We start from the raw sequence: 9,794 nt of genomic DNA, 5'->3' as shown, positions 1-9,794 counted from the left end.
TAGATGCTGTGAAGACCACTGATTCACTGAGGAAAACGGACTGTGTCTGCCAAGAGCAATAATAAGGCTTGGCCAGATTTCCTCTTTGCCCTTCTATCTGAGCATGATTAGTGTGGGGTTAGCTGTTTCAGCGATTTCTTGGAGTGTGCGTGTCAATCTTGTCATCAACTGAGGTTGGACCAGGGTTCCTGTTTACTATGGCACACTTTCATCTTGTCCAAAGCCTGTGTGGGGCAGAAAAAGGAAGCTCTGTATTGGGAGCTTGCTTAGTATTCTCAAGGGCTTAGATATCATATCCAGTACCACAGAATAATACAGAAAAAAAAATCTCTAAACAAGGACAGTAGCTAAAAGCCCAAACAGCCCCCAAATCAGTCACATTGATCTGTGCCCTGGTCCCTGCCACATGGAAGATTGTCACCAGGGCCGGGACACACTATAGATTAAAAACAAACAAAGACCAAACCAAATAAACAAAACAGCAACAACAAAATCTATGAGTGCTGAAGTCTCATATAAAATGGTATCATATTTGTGTATGACTGATGTATATCTATAGATGACTTACAATACTTAACAGACTCTAAATGGAATGTGAGTAGCTGTCACATGCTACATTTGGGGAACAAGGATGAAAGGTACACAGGTGAACATGATCATTTCCAGGAGAAGATTTTTGAGTGGTTTTGAGCCCACTGTGTTTATACACAAATGAAAATGAAGTACTGGTATTAAGTTTAGATTAAGAAACTAAGTTGTGGGCTGGAGAGATGGCTCAGCTCTTAAAGACTAGGTTCACAACCAAAGAAACTAAGTTGCCTGGAGGCCATTACCTCTCAATAACATGTGGCAAAGTTGTGTAAAAAATTTCACCACTCATTGCCAAATAATGAATATTTTTTCTAATAAGGTTTTCATGGAGTTTAATCAGTTTATTTTGCAATCAACAGTGACATTACTGGATTTAAGTTGACATAGAATGTATAAGCTAAACATTCAGCACTCTTTGGTGTAGACAGGTGAGTTGGACAATGTGTAAGTTACAGAGACTGACAACTCCACTTTGATTGCATTTTCAGGGTAAAAAGTTAACTGTTGGGCAGAATTAGAATTCCCCCTTTAGAATAGACTCTGAAAAGTTTATGAAAACATGTTGTAGTGAAAAATATTCATGAATTCATGTTTTTCCTATTTCCATCTGTCTAAAGCATTAAAAAGATTTGCATAATTTTCCCTGTTCAAGCTTTAAAAAATTTAGATAGAGATTTACATACAATTGTTAAGAATAATATATATAGATCCCATATATTCTGTGGTCAGTTCCTTTAGTAGTTGAGTAAGTTCTGATTCGTTCAGAATGCCATTGGTGCCCAGTATCAATATCAGGAAAATGCATAGTTCAACAGACAGGGTGATTCCTTTACCATGGGATGCCTAGGGTTGCCATCCTTACTTTTTCTCTTGCCCCATCCTTCTGGAATCCCACTGGAACCTACTGTTCTGTTCTCAACTCTGTAATTTGTATTTTCCCATATTTGTTCTATAAAATAACGGGTCTCAGTATGACATATGTTTATTGTGCACTCACTTTCATCGAATTTACCCCACTATCCTCTTTTGTCTCCCTGCTCCCCTTCCATTGATCCCTATTTTCTTCCCAGTAGTCCTGTTCTTCTTTCCTCTTCCTCCTCCTCCTTTTCCTCCTCCTCTCTCTTCTCTCTCTCTCTCTCTCTCTCTCTCTCTCTCTCTCTCTCTCTCTCTCTCATGAACTCCATATGTAAAACAAAATATGATAATATCTTTTTGAGTCTTGTGTAATCTTCAGTCTTATTCATTTTATATAGCAAATGACATAATTTATTTTTAAGGCTAAATAAAACTCCATCTCCCTGTCTGTCTGTCTGTCTGTCTGTCTGTCTGTCTGTCTGTCTGTCTCTCTCTCTCACACACACACACATACAACACACACACACACACACACACACACACACACAGAGAGACAGAGAGAGAGAGACAGAGAGAGACAGAGAGAGAGAGACAGAGACAGAGACAGAGAGAGAATATTTTCTTTATTACTCATCTGTTCATAGACACTTAGGCTGGTTTTACAGCTTACTACTGTGGAATTCTGTAATGTACATGGATATGAAGGTGACGTCATTGAATGCCGACTTGGATTCCTTCAGGTATTGTCTTAGTTAGGCTTTCTATTGCCATGATAAAACACCATGATAAAAAGAAACTTGGGAAAGAAAGGGTTTATTTTGCTTGCACTTCTATATTACAACCCATCATTAAAGGAATTCAAGGCATAAAATCACGGTAGGAGCTCAAGCACAGAGCATGGAGAAACCCTGCATAGTGGTGTGTTCCCCACAGGTTGCTCACTCTACTTTCTTTCTTTCTTTCTTTCTTTCTTTCTTTCTTTCTTTCTTTCTTTCTTTCTTCCTTCCTTCCTTCCTTCCCTTCCTTCCTTTCTTTCTTCTTCCCCCTCCCTCCCCCCTCCCTCTCCTCCCTCCTCCTCCCTCCCTCCTCCCTCCTTTCTTTCTTCTTTCTTTCTTTCTTTCTTTCTTTCTTTCTTCTTTCTTTCTTTCTGTTTTTATTAGTTCAAATTAGGAACAAGCTTGCTTCACATGTCAATCCCTTCTCCCTTTCCCTCCCTCCCCCAGCCCCCCAGCCCCCTTCCAGCTCCCTCTCCCCTCAGCACCTTGTGGAGGGTAGGGCCCTCCATGGGAGCTCCCCAAAATCCACAACATCATCCTGGGCCGGGGCTAGGCCCTCCCCCATGTGTCCAGGTTGAGAGAACATCCCTTCACGTGGGATGGGTTCTCAAAATCCCTTCTTACACCAGGGATAAATGCTGATCCACTACAAGGGGCCCTTTAGAGTGCAGAGGCCTCCTCATTGACATCCATGTTCAGGGGTCTGATTCAGTCCTGTGCTGGCCTCCCAGACAGCAGTCTGGAGTCCATGTGCTCCCCTTGTTCAGGCCAGCTGTTTCTATGGGATTCACCAGCCTGGTCCCGACCTCTTTGATCTTCATTTCTCCCTCACTGCAACTGGGTTCCAGAGTTCAGTTCAGTGTATAGCTGTGGGTATTCGCCTCTGCTTCCATCATCCACTGGATGAGGGCTCTAGGTTGGCATACAAAGCAGTCATCACTCTCGTTATAGTGGAAGGACATATATGGTAGCCTTTACACCATTGCCTAGATTGTCAGTTGGTGTCATCCTTGTAGATCTCTGGAAATCTCCCTAGAGCCAGATCTCTCCTCGGACCTATAATGGCTCCCTCTGTTATACTATCTCTCATCCTGCTCTCCTCTATTCTTCCCCCAACTCAACCTTTCTGCTCCTCCATTTCCTCCTCTCCCCTCCTCTTCTCATTCTGCCAGCTCCCTCTCCCCTACCCTCATGCTCCCAATTAGCTCATGAGATCCTGCCTCTTCCCATTCTCTAGGGACCATGAGTTTTTATCTTAGAGTCCTCTTGTTTCCTAGTTCCTTTGCTGAAGAGGATTGTAGGCTGGTAATCCTTTGCTCTATGTCTAAAATTCATATATGAGTGAGTACATACCATGTTTGTCTTTTTGTCACTGGGTTACCTCATTCAGGATGGTTTCTTCTAGTTCCATCCATTTGCCTGCAAATTTCAAGATTCCATTGCTTTTTTCTGCTGAGTAGTATCTCCATTATGTAAATGTGCCACATTTTCTCTATCCATTCTTCAGTTGAGGGGCATCTAGGTTGCTTCCAGGTCTGGCTATTACAAACAATGCTGCTATGAAAATAGTTGAGCAGATGTCCTTGTTGTATGTATTTGCATTCTTTGGATATATGTCCAAGAGAGGAATTGCTGGATCTTGAAGTAGACTTATTCCCATTTTCCTGAGCAACTGCCATACTGATTTCCAAAGTGGTCTTACAACTTTGCACTCCCACAAGCAATGGAGGAGTGTTCCCTTTTCTCCACATCCTCTCCAGCATAGATGTCATTGGTGGATTTGATTTTAGCCATTCTGGCCAGTGTAAGATGGTATCTCAGAGTTGTTTTGAGTTGCATTTCTCTGATGGCTAAGGATTTTGAGCACTTTATTAAATGTCTTTCAGCCATTTTAGATTCCTCTTTTGAGAATTCTCTATTTAGATCTGCACCCCACTTTTTAATTTCATTGATTGGTGTTTTGGTGTCTATCTTCTTGAGTTCATTGTATACTTTGGAAATCAGCCCTCTGTCAGATGTGGGGTTGGTGAAGATCCTTTCCCATTCTGTGGGCTGTCTTTTTGTCTTACTGACCATGTCCTTTGCCTTGCAGAAGCTTCTCAGTTTCAGGAGGTCCCATTTATTAATTGTAAATCTCAATATCTATGCTACTGATGCTATATTCAGGAAGCGGTTTCCTGTACCAATACTTTCAAGGTTATCTCCCACTTTCTCTTCTAGAAGGTTCAGTGTGGCTGGATTTATGTTGAGATCTTTGATCCATTTGCACTTAAGTTTTGTGCATGGGGACGGATATGTATCTATCTGCAATATTCTGCATGTCCGAATACAGTTGTGCCTGCACCATTTGTTGAAGATGCTATCTTTTTTCCATTGTATAGATTTAGCTTCTTTGTCAAAAATCAGGTGTTGGTAGATGTGTGGGTTAATATCAGGGTTTTCAATTCTATTGATCTATCTATCTATTTTTGTGCCAATACCAAGCAGTGTTCAGAACTATGACACTATAATAGAGCTTGAAGTCAGAGATGGTGATGCCTCCAGACATTTCTTTATTGAATAGGGTTGTTTTGGCTATCCTAGGTTTTTTGTTTTTCCATATAAAGTTGAATATTGTTCTATAAAGGTCTGTGAAAGACTGTATTGGGATTTTGATGGGGATTGCATTGAATATATAGATTGCTTTTGGCAGGATTGCCATTTTTACTATGTTAATTCTACCTATCCAAGAGCATGGGAGATCTTTCCATTTTGTGGTATCTTCTTTAAAATTAAAGACTTTCTTTAAAGACTCAAAGTTCTTATGGTACAGGTCTTTCACTTTTTTGGTTAGTGTTACCCCAAGATATTTTATGTTGTTTTTGGATATTGTGAAGGGTGATGTTTCTCTGATTTCTTTCTCATTGTGTTTATCATCTGTATATAGTAGAGCTACTGATTATTTGAGTTAATTTTGTATTCTGCTACTTTGCTGAAGGTGTTTATTGGCTGTAAGAGTTTCCTGGTAGAGTTTTTCCGGTCACTTATGCAGACGATCATATCATCTGCAAATAGTGAAAGTTTGACTTCTTCCTTTCCAATTTGTATCCCCTTGATCTTCTTTTCTTGTCTTATTGCTCTAGCTAGGACTTCAAGCACAATATTGAAGAGATATGGAGAGAGTGGACAGCTTGTTTTATTCCTGATTTTAGAGAAATCACTTTGAGTTTCTCTCCATTTAGTTTGATGTTGGCTGTTGGTTTGCTGTATATTGCTTTTATCATATTTAGGTATGTTTCTGTTATTCCTGTTCTCTCCAAGAGCTTTATCATGAAGGGATGCTGGATTTTGTCAAAGGCTTTTTCAGCATCTAGTGAGATGATCATGTGTTTTTTCTTTTTCAGCTTGTTTGTATGGTGGATTACATTGATGGATTTTCATATGCATCATGATGCATCCCTGGGATGAAGCCTACTTGATCATAGTGGATGATTTTTCTGATGTGTTCTTGGATACGATTCGCCAATATTTTGTTGAGTATTTTTGTATCGAAGTTCATGAGGGATATTGGTCTGTAGTTGTCTTTTTAGTTGTATCTTTGTGTGGCTTGGGTATCAAAGTAATTGTAGCCTCATAAAAAGAGTTTGGCAGTCCCTTCTGCTTCTATTGTGTGGAACAATTTGAGGAGTACTGGTATTAGCTCTTGTTTGAATTCCTGGTAGAATTCTGTATTGAAGCCATCTGGCCCTGGGCTGTTTTTGGTTGGGAGGCTTTTGATGACTGCTTCTATTTCATTAGGGGTTATAGGTCGATTTAAACTGCTTATCTGTTCTTGGTTTAATTTTGGTAAGTAATGTCTATCCATAAAATTGTCCATTTCTTCTAGGTTTTCGAACTTTGTGGAATACAGGTTTTCAAAGTATGACCTGATGATTCTCTGGATTTCCTCAGTGTCTGTTGTTATATCCCCCTTTTCATTTCTGATTTTGTTAATTAGCGTGCTCTCTCTCTGCCTTTTGGTTAGTTTGGATAGAGGTTTGTCTATCTTGTTGCACTTCTCAAGGAACCAATTCTTTGTTTCATTGATTCTTTGTAATGTTTGCCTAGTTACTACTTTATTAATTTCAGCCCTCAGTTTGATTATTTCCTAGCATCTACTCCTCCGTGGTGAGTTTGCTTGTTTTTGTTCTAAAGCTTTCAGTTGTTCTGTCAATTCTCTGGTGTGACTATTCTCTAGTTTCTTCATGTGGGCATTTAGTGGTATGAACTTCCCTCTTAGCACTGTTTTCAGAGTGTCCCATAAATTTGGGTATGTTGTGTCTACATTCTCACTAAATTCTAGGAAGTCTTTAATTTCTTTTTTTATTTCTTCCTTGACCCAGGAATGGTGCAATTGGGTGTTATTCAATTTCTGTGAGTTTGTAGGTTTTCTGCAATTTGTATTGCTGTTGAATTCTAATCTTAAAGCGTGGAGGTCTGATAAGGTACAGGGGGTTATTTCAATTTTTTGTGTCTATGGAAGTTTGCTATGTTGCCAAGTATGTGGTCAATTTTAGAGAAGGTTCCACGTGGTGCTGAGAAGAAGGTATATTCTTTTGTGTTTAGATGGAATGTTCTATAAATGTCTGTTAATCCCAATTGGGTCATAATTTATGTTAGATCCTTTGTTTCTTTGTTAAGTTTCTGTCTGGTGGTCCTGTCTAGTGTTGAAAGTGGGGTGATGAAGTCTCCTACTATAAGTGTGTGGGGTTTTATGTGTGGTTTGAGCTTTAGTAATATTTCTTTTACAAATGAGGGTGCCTTCGTATTTGGGGCATAGCTGTTCAGGATTGAGACTTCATCTTGATGGACATTTCCTGTGATGAGTATGAAATGCCCTTCTTTATCCTTTTGATTGATTTTAGTTTAAAGTCTAATTTGTTAGATATTAGGATTGCTACACCAGCTTGTTTCTTGGGCCCATGTGATTGGAAAATCTTTTTCCAACCCTTTTCTCTGAGGTAACGCCTGTCTTTGAAGTTGAGGTGTGTTTCTTGTATACAATAGAAGGATGGATTCTGTCTTCATATCCATTCTGTTAGCCTGTATCTTTTTATGGGCAGGTTTAGACCATTGAAATTGAGGGATATTAATGACCATTGATTGTTGGTTCTTGTTTGTTTTGGATTTACTGTTGGTGGTGTCATTGTGTGTGGATTTCACCCTCTCATTTCTTTTTATGTTTAGTAAAATTGGATTGCCCTTTGCCTATGTTTTTGTGAGTGTAGTTATGTTTGTTGGGTTGGAGTTTTTCCTTCCAGAACTTTCTGTAGGGCTGGATTTGTGGATATGTATTGTTTCAGTCTGGTTTTGTCATTGAATATCTTGTTTTCTCTATCTATAGTGATTGAAAGTTTTTCTGGGTACAGTAATTGGGTTGGCATCCATGCTCCCTTAGCATTTGTAGGACATCTATCCAGGACCTTCTGGCTTTCAAAGTTTCCATTGAGAAGTCGGGTGTGATTCTGATAGGTCTGCCTTTATATGTTATTTGGCCTTTTTCCTTTGCTGCTCTTAAAATTTTCTGTTTATTTTGTAGGTTTGGTGTTTTGATTATTATGTGACGAGGGGACTTCTTTTTGTGGTCCAGTCTGTTTGTTGTTCTGTAAGCTTCTTGTACTTTCATAGGCATATCCTTCTGTAGGTTAGGGAAATTTTCTTCTATGATTTTGTTGAATATGTTTTTTGTACCTTTGAGCTGTATTTTTTCACCTTCTTCTATACCTATTATTCTTAGGTTTGGTCTTTTCACGGTGTCCCATATTTCCTGGATATTTTGTGTTAGGGATTTGTTGGACTTGAGATTTTCTTTGGTGGATGACTGTATATCCTCTAGTGAGTCTTCAACAACTGAGATTCTCTCTTCCATCTCTTGAATTCTATTAGTTATACTCACATCCTTAGATCCTGATCCTTTATCCAGCCTTTCTATTTCCAGCATTCCCTCACTCTGTGTTTTCTTTATTGTTTCTATTTCAGCTTTCATGTCTTGAACTGTTTCTGGTGCTTCCTTCACTTGTTTGGTTGTCTTTTCTGTAGATTCTTTAAGAGAATTACTTATTTCTTGAAATTTTTGTGTGTTTTTTCTTCTATTTCTTTAAGAGATTTTCTTGTTTCCTCTTTAATGTCTCAAACATCTTCATAAAGTAGATTTTTAGGTCTGTCTCTTCTTCTTCCTCTGTGTTGTGCTTTTCAGATCTTGCTGGTGTGGAGTCCCTAGATTCCGGTGGTGTCATATTGGTCTTTCTGTTGTTGAGTGTGTCCTTATTCTGCCTCTTCCCATCTCTTCTTCCTGTGGGTGCAGGTGGGGTCTCTCTATCTCCTCTTGTCGCCCGATGGTATGTGTGGGCCAAGGGTTCAATGTCTGCAGTTCTGATGGTCTTGCCTCTCCTGGTAGTCTCCTCACTCAGGAGAGGTCCGCTGGTGGAGGGGCAAGGAAGAGTGAGGTATTTCCAGACTCAGGAAGGTTCTCCCTATCTGGTCGGGCCCACTCTAGCAGGCACAGGCCCAGAGAGATCCTCAGAAGAGATCAGACTGGCGGAGGGGGAAAGAAGAGTCTCACTCTACTTTCTTATATAACTCAGGACCACTTGTCCTATATGGGCACCATCCACAGTGGGCTGGGTCCTCCCACATCAATCATTAATTAAGAAATGGCTAACAGACTTACCTATAGGTCAATCTTACAGAGGAATTTTCTCAATTGAAAGTTCTTCCCAAATGACTCTAACTTGTGTTAAGTTGACACAAAACTAACCAACATAGGAGTAGTCCCAGGAATGGTAGAGCTGTATGGTTTGGTTGTTCTGTTTGTAGCTTATTGAAGAACCTCCATAATTTCCACAGTGACTACATTATTGTTTATCCCTGCCAGGTGGGCATCACATGGTTCCTCCCCACACCTGTCTCCACATCCCTATTGGCATTTGTTGGCATTGTTTTGGGAGGGTGATGTTTTTGTTTGCAATTCCCATTTCTGGGTAAGATGGTTGAATATTTTTTCACTTATCTATTGAGCACTTTTAATTCTTTTGAAAACTATTTGTTCAACTCATTTACCTCCTACTTATTGATTGGACAATATAGGATTTGGAGACTTTAATGTTTGTTTTTGAGACAGGGTCTCAAGCTCAGGCTGCTGTCAAACTCTTTCTGTAGCAGAGGTTGCCTTCAACATCTGGTCCTCCTGCCTCTAACTCCTGAATGTTTGGACTACAGGCATGCACTACCATGTCTGATTAGCATGTCATTTTTAGTTTTGAGTATTAACCTCCTGTCAGGCAGATAGCTGTCAAATAGTCTCTACTAGTCTGTAGGCTATCTCTTCACTGTTGTTTCCTCTGCTGTGTGGAAGACTTTTAATTTCTTGTCATCCAGTCTTTCAATTCTTGCTATTATTTTATTTTTGGCTATTATAGTCATATTCAGTAAATTTCCAAGTCTATAATTTTGACATTTTGGTATTACTATATAAATGGGATATCACAGAATGTTTAGAGATTGTCTGATTCCACTCAGCACATTCCTTTGGAGACCTCTCTATTGACACGTGTA

Source organism: Cricetulus griseus, chromosome 8, assembly GCF_003668045.3.
Source record: "Cricetulus griseus strain 17A/GY chromosome 8, alternate assembly CriGri-PICRH-1.0, whole genome shotgun sequence".
NCBI lineage: Eukaryota > Metazoa > Chordata > Mammalia > Rodentia > Cricetidae > Cricetulus > Cricetulus griseus.
The sequence above is the reverse complement of the archived record's forward strand: the minus strand, read 5'-3'. Positions refer to the sequence as shown.